This window comes from Chiloscyllium punctatum, chromosome 32 (assembly GCF_047496795.1).
Source record: "Chiloscyllium punctatum isolate Juve2018m chromosome 32, sChiPun1.3, whole genome shotgun sequence".
Taxonomy (NCBI): Eukaryota; Metazoa; Chordata; class Chondrichthyes; order Orectolobiformes; family Hemiscylliidae; genus Chiloscyllium; species Chiloscyllium punctatum.
In genome coordinates, this window is record NC_092770.1 from 29993179 (window position 1) to 30017006 (window position 23828).

Here is a 23828-nt window from a genome sequence, read left to right on the forward strand (position 1 = left end):
GACTAAAACTCTGACTGTGTCAGCACTGAATATACTTAATGACCCAGCCTTGACAATTCTCTGCTGTAAAGAATTTCACAGATTCACTATCCTCTGAGAGAAGTAATTTCTCATCATCTCTGATTTAAATGTGCAACCCCTTATTTTGAGATTATGTCCTCAGTTCCTACAGTCTCCTTCAAGGTAAATCAACCTTTCCCCATTTATCCAGTCAATTTGCTAAGAAGCTTTTTTTTAGCCATCTCTCATTCTTCAATATTGTAATGAATACAGGCCTAATGTGCTCAACATCTCCTTATGTGACAGTCCATCCATACCTGGGATTAGCCTGGGGAATCTCCTCGGGTCCTCTCCAAAGCCATTATATCTTTCCTTAAATAAGGAATCTAAAACTGTTCACAGTTGTCATGTGACTAGTGCCTTCTCCAGTTTTAGCAAAACCTGAACATTTTCAATCCATTACTGCACCAGAGGGATTAGGTAAAGATATTAAATTAACAACTCCAATTTCCAAAATTAATCAACTGAAAACTCTATGGTGTCAACCTAACATTGTAGTCTACTTGAACTGTAAACCATAAAGGATTATCCTGTGGATCTCAGTCAGACAGTGTTCCTTAATCCTCGATGTCTTAGTCACTTATTATTACCTACCTAACCAGGTGTTCAAACTAACACCATGTAAAGGAGATAGTCAAAAGAACATGAAAAAAAAACTCAGTTTTAAAAATAGAAACTAAAAATGCTGGAAATAATCAACAGATCCCAGGGCAGTGTCTGTGCAGAGAGAAAACAGAATAGTTAATTGGGTTTCTTTCTATAAGTTTGCTGCATGATCTGCTGATTACTTCCCACATTTAGTTTTTATTTTACATTTTCAATAACACCGCATATTGTTTTTGTATTAATTTCCTTAATGTTGGAATTTATGTCATTTCATCATGGAGAAAGGGCAGAAATCTCTAACTTGTTCACTCATGTACTGTAAAAAGAATTCTCATCCCTAAAACATTGTGATATATTTTTGTGCATTTTCAACATTGTATTCGGTCTTATTGGTACAGCAGACCCTGATTTGCATGTGCTAATAAGGCTCCTTCATTTTAACACTGTCTTGCTTGGATGCCCACTTGTCTGTCCTCAGCATGTTGCAATACTGCAGCGAAACGCAGTGCAAGCTGGAGAAGCAACATGCCATCTTCAAACCAGGCAATTTACAACCTCCTGGGTTCACATTCCAATAACTTAATCTGAACTATCAACATTCTTTCTCCCCCTGCATTCCAACTCCCCCGCCCTCCCCGATGATTGCATAAATGTTGCCCCCTCCACATTTCACTTCAGCTCTGATGAAGAATCATCTAGCCTCAAAACATTAGTTTGCTGTTTCTCCATGGATGTTGCCTGACCTGCTGTTCAGATTCAGTTTTTTCAGTTCATATTCCAGCATCTGTAGTAATTTGCTCCTGCCCATATCAGCCAGATGTCTGGCCATTATGGTATAGACTGTGTGATTTCTATATATTTTTAATTACATTTATGTTAAATTGGCTGTTGGAGGGACACTACCACTGTGTCACAAGAACCCCTATATTATTTTGATAGATATTTTCTAATCAATCTTCTTAGTGACGCAAGTCCACACTTCTGGATCAGCTGTGACTTGAATCCTAGGCCTGCTAGAGTCCCTAATATTATTTATATTAGATGTACCTAATAACATTGTCAATTCTGACTCCCTTATTTCACAGGATTACTTCAATTGCTGCAGAAAACAACTCCATTGAGAAATGTAATTGACGTCTCAATTAACAGGTGAAAGGTAAATCCCAGAGCCAGTCTCTGGGAATTACCCTGAGAATGACATGGGAGATACAAGTCATCTGATTGCACACTATAATTAGGAGATGGCAGATGGCAAAACATGTGACAACTGAACATGTCAACACTAGAGAGAACAAAGCAAGAAAACCCTTATATGTCAAACTCTTCACATTTGTCATCAGGGACTGAAATTTCAACTGCTGCTTTCTTTTAAAAATATTATGTTCACGACTGGAGCCAAAAACCTAAGTAACAAGGTGGTCTGCTGACATAATCACTCCTTTAGACTTGTCAGTTATGACAAAGGGACTGCAAGGTGAACTATGACTCAAGTTAAATACGTCAGTTATGAAGTAGGCCTACATGAAAGGGTCTGTTAATAATTCGGTATCACATTAAACATCTTCCACTTTTCCCAATTAACAAAATTCCATTTACTAAGGTAAAAAGCGTAAAGACAATGCACTGAATCACAGGTAATTTTGTTTGTGGTTTATGGGATGAGGTTTTTTTTGGTTAAGTGCAAGTTGCATTGGGTTTTTTGACGAGATTCTCGCTGTGAGGCTCAGTGATATTTTTGGCTCTATCTTATCAAACTCACCTCATTAAGTAGCTACACTATGACATCCAATGCTATCCGCATTTTACCAACACCAATTCCTCCTGCAACTCAGAGGTTATCCACTGAAAGACCAACATCTCTTACATAATGTTTCAAAGCCTGTTATAGACTCAGAGAAGCACCATCTGTTCAGAGCTGTCATGCATTTGTCCTGGACATAGTAGACAGAGGAAATTGATGGCCTGCTTTACGGACAGGGACCTGGACGTCCTGCTGGATGGTATGGTGCAAAGATGGGACATCCTCTCCCCCAGGTTTAGCAGTGGAGGGCCACAACACCAGCCTGGTCCAAGGTTGCCACCCAAGTAAGAACAATCCCAGTCATCTGGCGAATTGCCTTGCACTGTCGGAAGAAAATTAATGTTCTTCTCCACTTGCCCAACATAAATGCTGCCAGCATCTCTCCAATACTTCATACTCATTCTGCCACTACTACTGTGTCCAATTAGCACCATGCTGTACCACTCTCACTACTGCCTGCAATGTCTTCCCTCACTCGCTTTCACCCACTCCAACCCTCAACACCACCAGCCTTCTGTGCTGCCTACTCACTCACTGACATGAGACAACTCCCCATCTGCACCAAAACTACTAGCTCTGGCACTCGTTTTCATCTGCCATAATTTCTGCCTCTCTCTCATTCCGAGGAAAACAGAAGAAAGAATCAAGACAGGTGGTGCGCTACCTAACATTTGGCTCCCCATCTCTTATATGGAAAACATTCTAACTGACAATAACCAAGCCCTGATCTGGCATCAGCAGCTTCCCTTGACTTAGTGTGCTGGGACCCCCCTGACCGAAGGCTATATCCCTTGGCTTGACAGAGGCTCGCTGAAAATTATGCCTTTTATGTAATGGTTATAATAATTATACTTATTATAGGATGAAGGTCTAAATGACAAGGCAAGACAGAAGTAATGTAAGCCTGGTATCTCTATCTGATGGGACAAGGCAGGGATGCTGTGAGCATCTAGATGGCCTCAGAGTGAGTGCTATAACAGTGATCAAATAACTCAGGGATAGGGCCTGGTCCAGTCCATGTGCTGGATGCATGTACCTGAGTGTACTGTGTCTTTGCTGCAGCATTGCCGATGCAGACAGAGGTGCAGCATTGAAGTGCAGAAGCATCTTGAAGTATACTGGAAATGTGCCATGTGTCATCAGGGTTCTTTGGGATTGGTACATGTCAAATACTAACATCTGTGGACTATGGAGTTTGTATGGCCAGTGTCCATGGACTGAGTTCTGAGATGTCAGTGTCTAGTATCTAAATGGAGTCTAATATGTCTTCCGAAATAAGTGGTGAAATGAATTCACTAGGTAAATTTCGATAATTTACATGTTGCCATTTCTTGACATCAGCTTTTTTGAAGCTGAATATACATCATGAAACATGGGTGTTAATAAAGCATCTAACAAGCTATAATCCCTTTTAGTTGGTAACTCACCATGCTGTTTAGCAAAAACATAAAAGACGGCATGAGGTGCTCCTGGTGTTGAGATTGGCTTCACTAAACTTGTCTGATTCTGCCACAAATTGTACCAAAGCTCCATCACTCAGACCCCTACAAGATTCCACCCTATGTGGCTGTAATGGGAATTATATCTCAATTTAATAATTCTGCAAGCAATTTATATGTGTGCATGTATAACAGAACTAATTATTTTCAAGGTAGTCCCAAGAGGGTACTTGTGAACTGATTACTTTGTGACGTTGAAACATCCAGTGCCTTTTGATTGATTTCAACAAAACCATTCAGCTTGTGTAATGGATTTAAAAATTCATTTACTTACTCTTTAGCATAAATTACCCCACAACCAAATTACTGTTGTAGTAGGCTCTCAAAATGTTGCCGGCTGATTGGGTGAGACAGTCCACCAGGTTATGTAAAAATAGCTATGTATGGATTCTTATCAGTATTTCAATAAAGGCTTCATTACTTCACAAAATGATTTTATTATTTTAATAGTGGCAACCAAAATCATCAACATGAAAAACATTCATCTATTATTAGAATGTTATGCATGTTGTTTGGCAAAAGTAAAACTGATTATGTTAGTTTTTTTTGATGAAGTACCCTGAAAACAAGCACTAAATTGAAACGAACAAACGTTAATTAAAAAATGATTATATGGGATTAATATCCAAAAAAAATCAATGGTGCAGCACAAGAAACATACCAAATAAAGCTGGCAGTAAATTGATTTTCAAGCCTCATTTCTTTGTTATCAAAGAGTTATTGGCTCAAATCATAACCCATATGCAACTCATGTGTCTTGGAAGATAGTGAACAAAAACTGAAAGAACTGCAGAAACTGTAAATCAGAAACAAAAATAGAAATTGTTGGAAAAGCTCAGCAGGTCTGGCAGCATCTGTGCAGAGAAATCGGAGTTAACCTTTTGGGTTGAATGACCCTTCCTCCTGTTCTGATTTCTCTCTACAGATGCTGCCAGACCTGCTGAGCTTTTCCAGCAATTTCTGTTTTTGTTTGGGAGATAGCAAGATTAGTCAGCAAAGAACATAAGCACAATGCATGGTCTGATTTTCCCGGTAGGTGTCAGCTCCTGCAGTTGGCCCATAGTTTTAAGGATGACAAAAGTGAGGACCGCAGATGCTGGAGATCAGATTAGAGCGGTGCTGGAAAAGCACAGCAGGTCAGGCAGCATCCGAGGAGCAGGAAAATTGATGTTTCGGGCAAAAGCCCTTCATCAAGAATGAACATAGTTTTAAGGATATCTACTTCATTTTAAGAGAAATTATCTTAATAAGCAAATAACAAGATGTAGAACATGTGACTAGCAGCTACTGTGTCATCTACCTTGCAGTCTGTAGTGTAAGAAAGTTAGAGCTATGCTTTCCTGAATGTTTTTTATAGTGATTCTGGCTGCTGAGCAACCTGTAATACATCTCCAAATGCAAAGATCCTACGGTTAGTTTACCAGTGTTGGTGCGAACTTGGTAAATTTGTGTTGACCAAACATTGAAGCACAACACTCTACAGCCCACTACGCAACATCCTAATTGGCTGCTCCCCACTTGCCATTCGATTGGGCAGGGTGGTGGGTTATCAATACTGAAGCTCAATCAAAGGGTCTCCAGTGACACCCAGCTGGTAGCCTGATGTGAGAGGTGGGTGCTCCTGAGACAAACAGATAAACAAGAATATGCTTCCATCTTGAGGCACCCTTAGCTGCCTGTATTGAAGTTATAAATTAAAATCTATTAAGTAGAGGTATTAGTTTAGAGGGGATAATCCTCCACAGACAGATTTAGAGACAACGCTGCAACCTTTCATCTTCCATTAGTGTGGAAAAGAGCCTCAGGCCAAACTGGTCCTTTCCCTGATGCCAGGAAATTGCTACATTTAAGATGGTAGCATCCACACGCAGTGGCCAGTCTGCCTTGATAAAGGACTAGGACAAATATAAAACGATGTACAAGTTGCACTGTACATTGGTCTAATTGGCTGTTCACCTCCATGCAATGAATAGTCAGCCTAGTCCTGGGAAATTCCCTGGAGACTGGACTATATTGGCAAGGACCTCGTATCCATCTCCAACTTCACAAGGTTGAGACAATCTAGCAAAGAACACAATCGCAATCACAATCGCTGTGGTCCCTAGATTTTATTTAGAATTGGAAGCTGCATTCCTGGTTCTCTGAGCTCAACAAAACGATTAATGAAATAGTTTGTACTTTCTTTCCTGGTGATAAACCCCACTCTGTAAAGACTATTGGTGTAACTATCTTGCCTGCTGGTCAGTCAGAACAGCAATTTGCAAAGATAGTGGTGAGTCTCAAATAAATGCTATTTGTCCAATGCTAATTTCAAACATATACTCTGGATTATGCTAGGTGACACACTTCCAGTGCAGAACAAACATGCCTTATGTACATCCACTGCCATATTGAAACCTTCAGTACTCACTCTACGTTCATGATCTATTATCAATGACATGGATGCAGGGCCTGAAAGTAAAGTATCAAAGCTTGCTGATGACACAATTTTATTTACAAAAGTAAGCAATGAAGAAAACATAAAAAGGTTGTGAAGGATATAGTCAGACTGGGTGAATAGGTGAAAATGGCAGATGTAGTGATGTGGTTGAAAAATAAAAACAGAAAAAGCAGAGACACAAGGAAATATTTGCATTTAAGGTACCTGCATGTCCTTGCACATGAATCACAGAAAGTTAACATGCAGGTAAAGCATGTTAATCACAAAAACAGATAATATTTAAGCTCTTTTAACTAAGGGATTGGAGCATAAGATTAAGTAATTCTTCTGCAATTAAGCAAGCCATTGGAGCCCACATCAATGAAATACTGTGCAGTTTGTTAAAAATCACACAACACCAGGTTATAGTCCAACAGGTTTAATTGGAAGCACACTAGCTTTCGGAGCAATGCTCCTTCAGGTGATCACCTGATGAAGGAGCATCACTCCGAAAGCTAGTGTGCTTCCAATTAAACCTGTTGGACTATAACCTGGTGTTGTGTGATTTTTAACTTTGTACACCCCAGTTCAACACCGGCATCTCCAAATCATGTGTGTAGTTTGGTAGCTTGCCAAAGTAAGGACACGCTTGCTCCTGAAGGAGTTCAATGGAATCGAATTGATTAATTTCTGGAATGGAAAATATCCTATGACAAGAGATTGAGTAGACTCGGTCTACCTTCCATGCAGTTTAGAATAATAAGAGATTATCTGAATGAAAAATAAATATCGTCAGAGCCTTGAGAGTGTCGCCCTGCTTGCTCTGGATTGAATCTAGAAGTCAGTGTAGTAGTTGTGTTTAGTGCAGCTTCAACAACACTCAAGTAGGTTAACATCATCCAGGAGAAAGCAGCAGAGCACCATCACCTGCAAATTCATTGCTGAGCCATTCACCATCCTGACTTGAAAATATATTCATGTTCCTTCAATTCCATTCAGTCAAAATCCTGAAACTCCCTCCCTGATGACATTGTGGGTTTACCTACAGCACACAGGATGCAGCAAATTTAAATAAGAAGCTCATCACTACTTTCTCAAGAGCAACTAGAGACGGACAATGAATGGTAGCTCAACCAGAGAAGCTCAGAATCTCTGACTAATTTTAAAAACAAGGAACAGTCACTTAGGACTGGGATGATGAGAAATTTCTTCACTCAAAGGATTGTGAATTGTTGAAATTCTCTACTCCAGAGAGTTGTAAATACCAGATTCCAACCACCCCCCACCCCACCACAACCCTCCCCACCAAGGGAGAGGTGCATTGATTTTTCGGTTCTAATGGAATTAAGAGAAATGGAGATAATGCAGAAAAGTGGAATTGAGTTAAAGAATTATCTTTTTGAATGGCAGACAGCCTAAAGGACCAAATAGCCAATGCCAACTTCTATACCTTATTGATTTTGTAACAGCCTCCTCGCTGTTAAAACATGGATAGATAGCTAACTTAGCCAAGCAGCAAGAGATGCCAGTTACATTGGCTAAGTAAATCTCTGACATCACAAAACCCACACACGAGACACAGTGCAAACATAGTGCCAGGTACTAATGACATTAGTATAATGTAAACATTAGCATAATGTAAAAGGCAACAGTTATTCTGGACAGACATACCCCAATAATTTATCCACCAAACAAAGGAGGGCACAGACAGAAAGACACCGGGTCCTGCTACACAAAGAAACTAACAGAAGCATGTCATCTAAATGATTGACTCATGTTTTCACCTGGAGGTAGTGAGAACTGTAGATGCTGGAGATCAGAGTGGATAAAGAGTGGAGCTTGACAAAGCGCAGCACACTGATGAAAGATTCCAACCTGAAACATTGACTCCCCTCCTCCTCTCATGCTGCTTGACCTGCTATGCTTTTTCCAGCTACACTCTTGTTTCGAACTATGAAGTGTATCTCCTTGATTGGCCAGAACTGTAGAAAGTTCCAGAAAGCCATCTAAAAGGTAAAAAAAAGGTTTAACCAACAAACCTTTTTCTTGGAATCTCTTGGAAGTTCTCTTGGAATTTTCTGTGGCCTTTTGAGAGTACCAGCATAGCGAGAGATGAGCTGACCATCCAGAGAGAGAGAAGAAAGCAGCTTCACAAACCCAGAGACAGAGCCAGAGAGAGATTGCGTAAATCTACAAGAAACTCAGGAAGTATTGTAACCTTAAGGGATCAAATAGGATTAGAGATAGTATGTTTAATATTGAAGGTTATTGTAACTTTGATCCTAACAAAGTTGGGACTGTTTTAAATTACTGGCTTGTGCTCATATTGATTTGACCATTTCAGTATTGTGGGACACCTGAGCAAATTGATTCATAATATTCTGGTCATGGTTATCTAAATTGTTTTCAGGACAGACAAGATAATACTTGATTTTTATAAAAGGCATGGTGTAATCGAATTTCAAATCAAAGACAGTCACATTGATACTTCAACATCTGGTAGACTGGGTACGAATCAACGAGGTAAAAACAATGACTGCAGATGCTGGAAACCAGATTCTGGATTAGTGGTGCTGGAAGAGCACAGCAGTTCAGGCAGCATCCAAGTAGAATCAATTCAGCAATGTACATGTATTGATCTCCACCAGAATGAATGAAGACATTGGTGTGTGATTAACCCAATACCTATATCAGTTCTCATTCTGCTGGACTTCATTCATAGGAGAAAATAGATACTAGATTCAGGTTAGGAGAAAGTGAGGACTGCAAATGCTGGAGATCAGAGCTGAAACTGTGTTGCTGGAAAAGCACAGCAGGTCAGGCAGCATCCAAGGAGCAGGAGAATCGACGTTTCGGGCATGAGCCCTTCTTCAGGAATGAGGAAAGTGTGCCAAGCAGGCTAAGATAAAAGGTAGGGAGGACAGACTTGGGGGATGGGAGTTGGAAATGTGATAGGTGGAAGGTGGTTAAGGTGAGGGTGATAGGCCGGAGTGGGGGTGGGGGCGGAGAGGTCAGGAAGAAGATTGCAGGTTAAGAAGGTGGTGCTGAGTTCGAGGGTTGGGACTGAGACAAGGTGGGGGGAGGGGAAATGAGGAAACTGGAGAAATCTGAGTTCATCCCTTGTGGTTGGAGGGTTCCTAGGCGGCAGATGAGATGCTCTTCCTCCAGCCGTTGTGTTGCTATGGTCTGGCAATGAAGGAGTCCAAGGACCTGCATGTCCTTGGTGGAGTGGGAGGGGGAGTTGAAGTGTTGAGCCACGGGGTGGTGAGTTGGTTGGTCCGGGTGTCCCAGAGGTGTTCTCTGAAATGTTCCGCAAGTAGGCGGCCTGTCTCCCCAATATAGAGGAGGCCACATCGGGTGCAGCGGATGCAATAGATGATGTGTGTGGAGGTGCAGGTGAATTTGTGGTGGATATGGAAGGATCCCTTGGAGCCTTGGAGGGAAGTAAGGGGGGGAGGTGTGGGCATAAGTTTTGCATTTCTTGCGGTTGCAGGGGAAGGTGCTGGGAGTGGAGGTTGGGTTGGTGGGGGTGTGTAGTCCTGACGAGGGAGTCACGGAGGGAGTGGTCTTTTCAGAACGCTGATAGGGGAGGGGAGGGAAATATATCCCTGGTGATGGGGTCCGTTTGGAGTGGCGGAAATGACGACGGATGATACGATGTATACAGAGGTTGGTGGGGTGGTAGGTAAGGACCAGTGGGGTTCTGTCCTGGTGGCGATTGGAGGGGTGGGACTCAAGGGCAGAGGAGCGGGAAGTGGAGGAGATGCAGTGGAGGATGGCGCTTTTACAGGGGGTAGGGTGGGAGGAGGTGTAGTCTAGGTAGCTGTGGGAGTCGGTCGGTTTATAGTAAAGATGGAGTTTTTACAGGGGGCAGGGTGGGAGGAGGTGTAATCTAGGTAGCTGTGGGAGTCGGTCGGTTTATAGTAAAGATGGCGTTTTTACAGGGGGCAGGGTGGGAGGACGTGTAGTCTACTTCCCGCTCCTCTGCCCTTGAGTCCCACCCCTCCAATCGCCACCAGGACAGAACCCCACTGGTCCTTACCTACCACCCCACCAACTTCCATATACATCGTATCATCCGTCCTCATTTCTGCCACCTCCAAACGGACCCCATCACCAGGGATATATTTCCCTCCCCTCCCCTATCAGCATTCCGAAAAGACCACTCCTTCCATGACTCCCTCATCAGGTCCACACCCCCCACCAACCCAACCTCCACTCCCGGCACCTTCCCCTGCAACTGCAAGAAATGCAAAACTTGCGCCCCACCTCCCCCCTTACTTCCCTCCAAGGCCCCAAGGGATCCTTCCATATCCACCACAAATTCACCTGCACCTCCACACACATCATTTACTGCATCTGCTGCACCCGATGTGGCCTCCTCTATATTGGGGAGACAGGCCGCCTACTTGCGGAAGATTTCAGAGAATGCCTCTGGGACACCCGGACCAACCAACCCAACCACCCCATGGCTCAACACTTCAACTCCCCCTCCCACTCCACCAAGGACATGCAGGTCCTTGGATTCCTCCATTGCCAGACCATAGCAACACAACAGCTGGAGGAAAAGCGCCTCATCTTCCGCCTAGGAACCCTCCAACCACTCAGATTTCTCTAGTTTCCTCATTTCCCCTCCCCCCACCTTGTCTCAGTCCCAACCCTCGAAATCAGCACCACCTTCTTAACCTGCAATCTTCTTCCTGACTTCTCCGCCCCCACCCCCATTCTGGCCTATCACCCTCACCTTAACCTCCTTCCACCTATCGCATTTCTAATGTCCCTCCCCCAAGTCCCTCCTCCCTACCTTTTATCTTAGCCTGCTTGGCACACTTTCCTCAGTCCTGAAGAAGGGCTCATGCCCGAAACGTCGATTCTCCTGCTCCTTGGATGCTGCCTGACCTGTTGCGCTTTTCCAGCAACACATTTTCAGCACTAGATTCAGGTTAGTCAATATGATGTTTATAGGAAACATTGATAGCAAACAAGCAAGGTGTAATAACCAAAATTTCCTACTGTTCATAACTGCTTTCCCCTTCACAAGGTGCACTAGAATCCAGGTATCAGCTAGCAAAGTTTATCATTACAAAGATTTTATTGAATAGCAGTTATCAGTGGCAGTTCTTAGTATCACCAAGTAAGGCTCAGATGCCTGACTCCAGCCAAAGTTAAAAATCACACAACACCAGGTTATAACCCAACTTGGAAGCACTAGCTTTCGGACCGCTGTTCCTTCATCAGGTGATTGTGGAGAATAAGATTGTAAAACAAAGAATTTATAGCAAAAATTTACAGTGTGATGTAACTGAAATTAAGTTAAAAATCACACAACACCAGGTTATAGTCCAAAAGGTTTAATTGGAAGCACACTAGCTTTCGGAGCAACGCTCCTTCATCAGGTGATAGTGGAGGGCTCGATCTTAACACAGAATTTACAGCAAAAATTTGCAGTGTGATGTAACTGAAATTATACGTTGAAAAATTGATTGTCTGTTAAGCCTTTTATCTGTTAGAATACAGTGATAGTTTCACTTCTTTCATGTGTAAATCATAAAACCTTTTTTTAAAAGTTGCATTCTCGGGTTAGCTGTTAACAATGGTGATAGCTAGACAATATGTTGAAGGTGTTAGCCCCCTGTGTTCTCTGTCTATGACCTATGTTTAGATTGATTCTAATCTAAAAAATGAGATAACAGAGTTTTACATAAATTCATGCAGTTTTTGAGCTCAGAGTTCTACATGAATGTATGCAGTTTTTGAGCAAAGTGCAATGTAATTCTGCAAATACCCCACAATTGTGTGTGTGTGTGTGTGTGTCTGGGGTGGGGGCTGTGAGCGTGAGAAAGTGTGTGTGTGTGTGTGTGTGTGTGTGTGTGTGTGTAGTGAGTCTTAAGTCTGTGAGGGGGTGCATGTGGCAGTGTGTGTGTCTATAAGGGTGTGTGTGGGTGTCTGTGTGTATCTGTGTCCGTGTGTATGTGAGAGTGTGTGTGTGTGTGTGTGTGTGTGTGTGTAGGAATATCTGTGTGTGTGTGTGTGCTGCAATGGTGATCACCTGTAATGTGACATGAACCCAAGGTCCCGGCTGAGGCCCTCCCTATGGGTCCCAAACTTAGCTATCAGCCTCTGCTTGGCCACTTTCCTCTGCTGTCTGTCCCGAAGTCCACCTTGGAGGATGGTTACCCGAAGGTCCGAGGCTGAATGTCCAGATTGTTAAGTTTCTCATCTTTTAGAATGACCATGTTGGTTTCAGTTCTTCCATATGTAAATCGTAAAACTTTTTTTAAAAGTTAAAAGTTTGTAATTTGTCTTTCTGATGTGATAGAATCCCTACAGTGTGGAAGCAGGCCATCAGGTCCACACTGACTCTCCAAAGAACATTCCATCCAGACCCACCTCTCTGTAGCCTATCCCTGTAATGCTGCATTTCCCATGGTTAATCCACCCAAGCCTGCACATTACGGGCAATTTAGTATGACCAATCCACTTAACTCCAATTTTAGATTGGAGGAGGAAACCAGAGGAAACACAGGGAGAATGTGGAAACTCCACACAGACTGTCACCCCAAGGATGGAATCGAACCCAGGTTCCTGGCGCTGTGAGGCAGCAGTGCTAACCACTGAGCTACCATGCTGCCCACATAGTCAAATAAAAGTCATTACAGGCATGATATGTCCATTTTTTGCTGAAAGTGTTTCTTCCTATGAAATGTTAGTGTATTATTGTCAACGCACAGCACATCTGTGTTAAGGATTTAGTGTACTTTTGTCCTGGAATTTAGGAGAGCAAGACTAAACACCTTTCTATCATTTCTGACCTCTAATTAGATGACTTTCTGTAGATGACCAAAAGGCATAAGACAGCAGAAAAGAGACATTTCCAAAGATTATCAGTGCCAGAACACCAAACCTGTTTCACCCCACTTCAGATCTCAAAGTTCCAATCTTGTTCCTGTGATAGGTATCTTCAAGGAGAAAGTGAGGACTGCAGATGCTGGAGATCAGAGCTGAAAATGTGTTGCTGGAAAAGCGCAGCAGGTCAGGCAGCATCCAAGGAACAGGAGAATCGACGTTTCGGGCATCAGCCCTTTCCTGAAGAATGGCTGATGCCCGAAACGTCGATTCTTCTGTTCCTTGGATGCTGCCTGACCTGCTGCACTTTTCCAGCAACACATTTTCACCTGTGATAGGTAGCCTTACTCATCATTGTTATCATGGAAGGAGGAGATCACATTGACAGCTCTGGCAGGCAGTTAATTTCCTCAAACAGCTAAAGTAAATGACATCTGCATATGTGGGCACGTACGTTGGGGAGATTGATGAAGGCTGTATATAAAAGTAAGGTCATCATCGTCTCAGAGGATATTAGGGTTGCTCTCTCATTACAAAGAGATGACTGATAGTAAATTTAACCTAAGGGTTACCATGTCTCAGGCAGGGGCAAATTTGAGAAGGCCTATCATCATGGTAACCTCAACTGTTGCAGGAATTAGAATTATTCATCTTACAGTGCAGATAGAGGCCATTCGGTCCATCGGGTCTGTACTAACCCTCTGAACAATATCTCACCCTATCCTGGTGACCCCATTTTACCATGGCTAATCCACCTAACTAGCACATCCCTGGACACTAGATGGGAATTTAAGATGGCTAATCTGCTTAACCTGCGCAGCTTTGGACTGTGGGAGGAAACCAGAGTACCTGGTGGAAACCCAAGCAAATATGGAGTGAATGTGCAAACTACACACAGACAGTCAGCCAAGGCTGGAATCAATCAGTGTCCCTGGTAGAGTGAGGCAGCAGTGCTAACCACTGTGCCATCCATGTTGTTGGTGTCACTCAGCATCACAAATCAGCCATTCAGATAACCTTCTTCCATGCAACAATTTTGGTCTTTTTTGTCTCTAGCATTTCTGTTGACTGAGAAGATCATATCAATTGCAGTTCTTCCAGTCTTAAGCCAAACTGGAATTCAGAATAGATCCATTCATCCAGGATCTGTAGTCACATAAGGATGGTTTGGGGAAATACTTTTACTAGATTAGAATGGTGCTGGAAAAGCACAACAGTTCGGGCAGCATCCGAGGAGCAGTAAAATCAACGCTTCGGGCAAAAGCCCTACATCAGGAATACAGGCAGAGAGCCTGAAGGGAGATCTGCCTATATTCCTGATGAAGGGCTTTTGCCCGAAACGTCGATTTTACTGCTCCTCGGATGCTGCCCGAACTGCTGTGCTCTTCCAGCACCACTCTAATCCAGACTCTGGTTTCCAGCATCTGCAGTCATTGTTTTTACCAAAATACTTTTACTGCAATGCTTAGCAGGGTAGTGCTGCAATCATTGTTGCTTTTGTTCTTGTTCTCATCACAATATTTGTGTGATAAATGTCCTGGCGTGTCAACCTCAACCTCAGACAGAGAAAAGTTCATGCAGGTGCTGTAGGAAAGCTGGTTGGCTATGCTTGATGAGCTACTGCAGTATAACAGCAGTATAACATCAGTGACTGCATGGCAAACAAGTCAATCATTTTGTCAAGCTCCTACACTGTGGATTAAAGGCAGGTAGGCTTTCTACGTTGTCCAGAGCTATATGAGTGAGTGTTCTCCCTCGGGTACAACAAATATCTCCAACTATTAACTAGGGAGTAGCGGTATAAGAGTAGGGAAGTCTTACTGCAACTATACAAGGTGCTTGTGAGATCACATCTGGAATACTGTGAGCAGTTTTGTTTACTCGCTCATGGGACCAGCATGCTGGCCAGTATTTATTGCCCATCCCTAGTTAGGCCATTTCACAGGGCAGTGGAGAGTCAACCACATTGCAGTGGCTCTAGAGTCACACATAGGCCAGACCATGTAAGAATGGGAACTTCCGAAATGTCCATCTTTTCCCTCAACCAAGGATTCCCAGCACCATTGTTGACAGGGTCCTCAGCAAGGTCTGACATGTCTCCCACACTTTGGCCCTTACCCCCTCTCTTCCCTTCCACAACAGCAATAGAGTCCCCCTTGTCCTCATCAACTTTACCAGCAGCATTCACATCAAGTGGATCATTAGCTGCCATTTCCACTGCCTCCACTGAGATGCTGCTACCAGACACATATTCCCCTCTTCTTCAACTACGACACGCAGCTCCAGTTCGCCGACCGTGACGGTTTGGAGGTCACCCTCAAGACGCTGCCTGTCTTTTACCAGGACCTGATCACTGTTTGGAACATGGTCGAATCGCGCTGCGCCTACCCTCCGGCAGGAGTAGCAGCTGTCGTCAGGGAGCCATTGCTCAGGAATCCGCACCTCCGTACTCGCGGGTTCGAGTGGCTGTCAGAGGGGAGGGCCATGGCGGCAAGGGTGACCAGGGTCGGGGATGTGCTGGGTGCCAGGGGCTTGGGCTGGACGCTGCTGCAGGACATAGCGAGCAGGGCAACGGTATACGTCCGGTACGTGGCCACCGCCATCCAACGCCTTAAAACGGCGGTGCTCGGACCCGATGTAGTGCACCAGTTGGAGGACGCTCAGGTGTGCAGTGGGATCCAGTCCGCGCTCTCCCCAGCCCGGATGGAATTTCACATTGGCCCCAAGGTCCCGTACTTCCCACGGGAGCCTGTGCCCCACAACCTGAGCCGCCTCCGGAATTTTAATTTTGTTCCCTTCCAGAGGGTTAAAAAGCGGGCCCTGTATAGACTGCTGCTGCACACCATCCACCTCTTCTCCCTCATCCACCGTCTGGACACGCCTTGGCATGCCCATTTGCCACCAGGCGGTGGGGATCCCCAGTGGAGGGCTCTCTATGCGGGAGTCCTCCCCCTTTCTCTCGGGGATCTGGGGTGGAGGGTGCTGCACGCAGCAGTCCCCTGCAACCGCAGATTGCGGTGGTTCACGGACCCCCAGCCCAACTGCTTGTTCTGTGGTGTTGTGGAGTCCGTGGACCACATGTATATTGGGTGTGGGTGTTTGCACTCCCTTTTTGATTTTCTCAAAAACCTCCTCCTCTGCTTTTGGTTGCACTTCAGTCCCACGCTCCTGATCTTCGGGCACCCGGTACGGAGGAGGGAGGGCAGGTCCGAAGACCTCCTCGTGGGTCTGCTCCTGGGCCTGGCCAAACTGGCCATCAACAGGTCCAGGCAGTGGGCCGTGGAGGGGGTCGTCAGGGCCGACTGCCTGCCCCTCTTCCGCGGTTACATTAGGGCCCGGGTGTCCTTGGAGAAGGAGCACGTGGTGTCTACCAACACCCTAGAGTTGTTCAGGGAGAGGTGGGCACCGCAGGGAGTGGAGTGCATTATTTCCCCCTCCAACTCTATTTTGATTTAGTCCCTACCTTGCCCTTCACTGTTTTGATCACACAGCACTGCCCTTTGATATGAAGGGCAGTGCTTGTCACTGGCCACCCGGGTGTTTTCCTATCTTCCTGGTGGTGGAAATTGAATAAAGATTCGTGCACCTTGTGTCTCTCACTGTGTCTCACACCTGCACACACACACACCATGGGTGCTGGGGAAAAAATAAGCACTACCGCAGTTAGGTGGTAGTGTGGGTGTTAAAAAAAATAAACAGGAGATGTGAAGAGAAAAGAAAATAAACAGGAGTGTCCCCTCCCTTTCACTGTAGAAAAAAAAGTCACCAGGGAATTTTTGATTTAGTCCCTATCCTCCCCTTCACTGTTTTGATCACAAAGCATTGCCCTTTGATATGAAGGGCACTGCTTGTCACTGGCCACTCAGGCGTTTTCCCTTTTAAAAAAAGAAAAAGAAAAACAAAATTACCCTCTTCTCCCTTGACAGACTTCTGCAGTGTGAGATAATGTGTTATGAGATATTGTGTTATAGGTTATCTTTATTAACTCACTCACCAACTTGCTCTATTCATAAATATGTTTCCTGTTCATTCATTTAATTTATTACAACAAGGTTTCATTCATTAATTCATAAAACCACAGTTCTATATATAGTATCCAAATTTAAAAACCCATTACTGCATTTCCACACCTCACCAGCCCTTGCTACAAGCTGTGTTTATCTGAGTAAGTGCAGCTTACAGAACAATACATCCCCATCAAGTCTCCATGAAATATTATAATATTAATCAGCCCTTACCAACCATCTCCTGAATAAATAAAGTACCTGTTAAATATCTTTTAACTGGGCCGTTATCGCTTTAAGCATTTCCTTGAAATTGCATGAATGAATGAAACTCATACCGGCAAAGAGTAAATAAATCTCACAACCCAGCAGGAGTACTCAGTTTAATATCCTTTACTTTTTTCTTAAGTATGGGTCCAATTTTTAACTTATTTAGAGCACAAAAGCTTTGCATTTTTACTAATATTTATTAACTTAAAAGGCAAAAGGACTAACACCTCCGAATTATGCAGCAGACTGGACAGATATCCCATCAGAAGTAGCAGCCAGCACTGAGCACATACAGTTAGAGTCAGAGGTGTACAGCATGGAAACAGACCTTTCGGTCCAACCCGTCCATGCTGACCAAATATCTCAACCCAATCTAGTCCCACCTGCCAGCACCCGGCCCATATCCCTCCAAACCTTCCGATTCATATACCCATTCAAATGCCTTTTAAATGTTCTAATTGTACCAGTCTCCACCACATCCTCTGGCAGCTCATTCCATACACGTACCGCCCTCTATGTGAAAAAGTTGACCCTAAGTTCTTTTTTATATCTTTCCCCTCTCACCCTAAACCTATGCCCTCTAGTTCTGAACTCCCCCATTCCAGGGAAAATACTTTGTCTATTTATCCTATCCATGCCCCTCATGATTTTGTAAACCTCTATAAAGTCACACCCCAGCCTCCGACGCTCCAGGGAAAACAGCCCCAGCCTGTTCAGCCTCTCCCTGTAGCTCAAATCCTCCAACCCTGGCAACATCCTTGTAAATCTTTTCTGAACCCTTTCAAGTTTCACAACATCTTTCCGATAGGAAGGAGACCAGAATTGCCTGCAATATTCCAACAGCGACTTAATCAATGTTCTGTATAGCTGCAACATGACCTCCCAACTCCTGTACTCAGGTAAAGGAAAGCATACCAAACGCCTTCTTCGCATAGAACAATACAGCACACAACAGGCCCTTCGGCCCTTGATGTTGCACTGACCTGTGAACTAATCTAAGCCCATCACCCTACACTATCCCAACATCATCCATATGCTGATCCAAGGACTGTTTAAATGCTCCTACTGTGGCTGAGTTAACTACACTGGCAGGCAGGACATTCCATGACCTTACGACTCTCTGACTAAAGAATCTGCCTCTGACATCTGTCTTAAATCTATCACCCCTCACTTTGCAGCTATGTCCCTCGTACAAGCAGATGTCATCATCCTTGGAAAAAGACTCTCACTGTCTACCCTATCTAATCCTCTCATCATCTTGTATGTCTCTATTAAATCGCCTCTTAGCCTTTTTCTCTCCAGTGAGAATCAGACCCACGTCCCTCAGCCTTTCTTGATAAGACCTTCACTTCAGACCAGGCAACATCCTGGTAAATCTCCTCTTCACTATTTCCAATGCTTCCACATCTCTTCCTGTAATGGGGTGACCAGAAATGCATACAATATTCCAAGCGAGGCCAAACTAGCATTTTGTACAGTTCCAGTTTGACATCATGCCTCTGGAACTCAATCCCTCTAACAATAACACCTAACACACCGTATGTCTTCTTAAGAGCACTAGCAACCTGGGTGGCAACTTTCAGGGATCTATGTACATGAACTCCAAGTTCTCTCTGCACATCCACACTACCAAGAATCTTTCCACTGACCCAGTATTCTGCCTTCCTGTTATTCTTCCCAAAGTGAATCACCTCACATTTTTCTGCATTGAACTTCATTTGACACCTTTCAGTCCAGTTCTGCAGTTTATCCAAGTTTCCCTGCAATCTGCAATATTCTTCCACACTGTCCACCACTTCACCGAGTTTAGTATCATCTGCAAACTTACTAACCCATCCAATTATGCCTGTGTCCAAGTCGTTTATAAAAATGACAAACAGCAATGGTCCCAAAACAGATCCTTGTGGCACACTACTCGTAACCAGACTCGAGGCAGAATATTTTACATCAACCACCACTCGTTGCCTTCTTACAGAAAGCCAGTTTCTAATGCAAACTGCTAAATCACCTTCAATCCCATGCCTCCGTATTTTCTCCTGTAACCTACCATGTGGAACCTTATCAAAGATTTTACTGAAGTCCATGCACACCACGTCAACTGCCCTACTCTCATCCACATGCTTGGTCATCTTCTCAAAAAACTCAATGAAATTTGTGAGACATGACCTGCCCTTGATGAATCAATGTTGAATATTTCCAATTAAATTGTTGTCTGATGGATGAGGCACGGTGGCACAGTGGTTAGCACTGCCGCCTCACAGTGCCAGAGACTCGGGTTCATATTCCCGCCTCAGGCGACTGACTGTGTGGAGTTTGCATGTTCTTCCCGTGTCTGTGGGGAGGTGCTCCGGTTTCCTCCCACAGTCCAAAAATGTGCAGGTTAGGTGAATTGGCCATGCTAAATTGTCCGTAGTGTTAGGTGAAGGGGAAAATGTTGGGGAATGGGTCTGGGTGGGCTGCGGGTCGGTGTGGAATTGTGGGGCCGAAGTGCCTGTTTCCACACTGTAAGTAATAATCGTTTTCTTAAAACAATATTTGCAATCCTCCAGTCCTCTAGTGCTAAACCTGTAGACAATGATGACTCAAAGGTCAAGGCCAAAGGCTTGGCATCTCCTCCCTAGCTTCCCAGAGAATCCTCGGATAAATCCTATCCAGCCCAGGGGACTTATCTACTTTCATACCTTCTTGAATTGATAATACTTCCTCCATACTAACCTAAAAACTTTCAATAGCCCGTACCTTAGTCTTCTCCTCTACAATATTCTCCTTTTCCTGAGTGAAAACAGATGAGAAATATTTGCTTAGCACCTCTTCAAACTCTACAGGGTCCACACACAACTCTTCACTTCTGTCTTTGACTGGCCCTATTCCAACCTCGTCATCCTTTTTTTTAGATTAGATTACTTACAGTGTGAAAACAGGCCCTTCAGCCCAACAAGTCCACACCGACCTGCCAAAGCGCAACCCACCCAGACCCCTTCCCCTACACCTAACACTACGGGCAATTTAGCATGGTCAATTCACCTAACCTGCACATTTTTGGACTGTGGGAGGAAAGCGGAGCAAACCCACGCAGACACGGGGAGAATGTGCAAACTCCACACAGACAGTAGCCCAAGGCGGGAAATGAACCCGGGTCTCTGACACTGTGAGGCAGCAGTGCTAACCACTGTGCCACCGTGCCGCTCACCTTTATTCCTCACATATTTATAGAAAGCTTTAGGGTTCTCCTTTAATCTATCTGCTAAAGACTGCTCATGTTCCCTCCTTGCTCTTCTTAACTCTCTCTTTAAATCCTTCCTAGTTACTCTAACTCTCCATTGCCCCATCTGAACCATCTCACCTCAATGTTACATTAGCCTTCTTCTTCTGCTTAACATGAGATATAATTTCTTCAGTAAACCACAGTTCCCACATATTATCACTTCCTCCTTGCCTGACAGGGACATACCTGTCAAAGACACGCAATATCTGTTCCTTAAATCAGATCCACATTTTGTTTGTCCTCATCCCCTGCATTTTGCTGCCATTCTTTGCCTCTTAAGTCTTGCCTAATCACACTATAATTGCTCTTCTCCCATCTATAACTCTTGCACTGTAGCATGTACCTATCTCTTTCTATTGCTAAACTAAACGCAACCGAATTATGGTCACTCTCTCCAAAGTGCTCACCTATCACTAAATCAAACACCTGGCCTGGTTCATACCAAGTACCAGATCCAGTGTGGCCTCCCCTCTTGTTGGCCCTTCGACATACTGTGTCAGGAAACCCTCCTGTACATATTGGATAAAAACTGAATCATCTGATGTATTAGAGCTATACCATTTCCAGTCAATGTTGGGGAAGTTATAGTCCCCTATTATAATGACCACCCTGTTCCTTTCACACCTGCCCAGAATTGATTTGCCAATCCTCTCCTCCATATCCCTGGAACTTTGCGGAGGCCTATAAAACTCCCAGCAGTGTGACCTCTCCTCTGCTGTTTCTAAACTCAGCCTATACCATATCAGTAGATGAGACCTTGTCAATGTTCTTTCGGCTACTGTTATACTGTCCTTGACTAACAAAGCCATGCCTCCCCCTTTTTTACCATTTTCCCTGATCTTAATGAAAGATCTAAACCCTGGAACCTGCAACATCCATTCCTGACCCTGCTCTATCCATGTCTCAGTAATGGCCACAACAGCAAAGTCCCACAACATCAAAATCCATGCTGCAAGCTCACCTACCTTATTCTGGATACTCCTGGCATTGAACTAGATACACTTCAAACCAGCTTGCTGTCTGTCAGCACATTCCCATGACTGTAAAATCCTGTCCATGTCCTCCCTACTCTCATCCTCCTGTGCACTGCAACTACACCTCAGGTTCCCACGCCCCCCCACTCAGCTAGTTTAAATTCACCCGAATAGCATCAGCAAATTTTCCACCCAGGATATTAGTACTCCTCTAGTTCAAGTGAAGGCCATCCTGTTTGTAGAGGTCCCATCTTCCCCAGAACGAGGTCCAATTATCCATAAACCTGAAACACTCCCTACTGCACCATCCCTGCAGCCATGTGTTCAGCTGATATCTCTCCCTGTTCTTCACCTCACTATCACGTGGCATATGTAACAATCCAGAATTAACAACTCTGTTTGTTGTTGCTCTCAGCTTCCATCCTAACTCCCTGAAATCCTGCTTTACAGGAAAACACTCACCTATATAGCTGAGGAGGGGAGAAGACCCTCCTTTCCCAGAAACCTCTGCCCTCCAAGGTGCTGACACTGCTGATGCTTAAGGTAAGCTTTTAAAGTTTTAAATCAATGACTCACCTTTCCCAATAAGCCCCTGGCCCAAGCTCGCACTTTTCCTGCTGCTGGCAACTGAAATGGAGGGCTCCGACGCTCGAGGTAAGCGTTTAAAGTCTTAAGTCACCTTTCCCAACCTTACTAGTTTAAATCCTCCTGAGCAGCTCCAGCAAATCTCCCTGCCAGTATATTAGTACCCTTCCAATTCAGGTGCAATCTGTCCTTCTTGTACAGGTCACTTCTACCCCAGAAGTGATTCCAATGATGCACAAACGTGAACCCTTCTCCCCTGCACCAGCTCCTCAGCCACGCATTCATCTGCTCTGTCCTCCTATTCCTATCCTCACAAGCTCGCAGCATTGGGACTAATCCAGATATTACTACCCTAAAGTACCTCCTTTTTAAATTCTTGCCTAACTTTCTATATTCTCCCTTCAGAATCTCATCTTTTTCCCTTACTATGTCATTAGTTCCAATGTGTACAATGACCTCCTGTTGGTCCCTCTCCCCGTTGAGAAAATTCTGCACCCTCTCTGAGACACCCTTGATCCTGGCACCAGGAAGGCAACACACCATTCTGATTTTTTGCTGCTGGCCGCAGAAATGTCTTATCTTTGCCTGTGACTAGAGAGTCCTCTATCACAATCGATTGCTTGAAACTCAACGTGCCCATCATTACATTATCTAGACTTGGTACCAGAAACCTGGCTGTTCATGCTACATTCCCCTGAGAGTCCATCATCCCTTTCATTTTCCAAAACAGCGTACTTGTTTGAAATGGGGATAGCCACAGAAGACTCCTTCACTAACCACCTACCCCTCTTATCTTTCCTGGAATCAATACATCCACCTGACTGTATCTGCAGGTTTTCTCCCTTCCTATAACTGCCATTCATCACACCCCCAGTTCTTGTAAATTCCTCTAATTGCTTCTAACTGCCACTCCATCTGATCCATTCAATTGATAGGATTCACAACCAAAGACACTTCCTGCTGACATAATCATCAGTAACATGGAAACTCTCCTCAAACTCCTACATCTGACAGGAAGAGCATATCAAGAGGATATAACTCTACTAAAGGCGATTTTTGCTCCTTCACAATCTACAGACCCAGAAATTAGCACCATCTTTTTGCTAGAACAAATAATGCTTCAGGCTAACTTAGTACTTATGGTTTATATTTTTTCAATTTATTCAAGAGACAGATCTGTCTAAAACATATAATTAAAAAATAACTCAATCTACTCACGACTGTAGACTTACAGCAAGGTTATACTTAAAAACTATGCATTAATCTGTTCCTGTGCTGAGAGCTCTCCCACATAAATTCCTCCAAGCTCAGCTGTGAATTTCGCTATTTGTTCATTTTTCCTAGATGTTCTCCAATGTCCAGAGATACATGAACTCAAATAGCAATGGCAGTAACTGTGGAGATTCACTGCTGTGTCAGTTAGCAATGTAGGTTTCATTCTCTCTCTCCGTCACTGACCATGTGATCGCTGCATTTTGTCTGTCTTCCTCCTTTTAAAA

General features: G+C 44.0%; 1 protein-coding gene across 1 annotated transcript in view; it reads right to left on the bottom strand.

Annotated features, from left to right (window-relative positions):
* Positions 1–23828, bottom strand: part of tmem117 (transmembrane protein 117) — a 434750-nt gene that overhangs the window by 397184 nt on the left and 13738 nt on the right. The gene's annotated exons all lie outside the window — the stretch shown is intronic.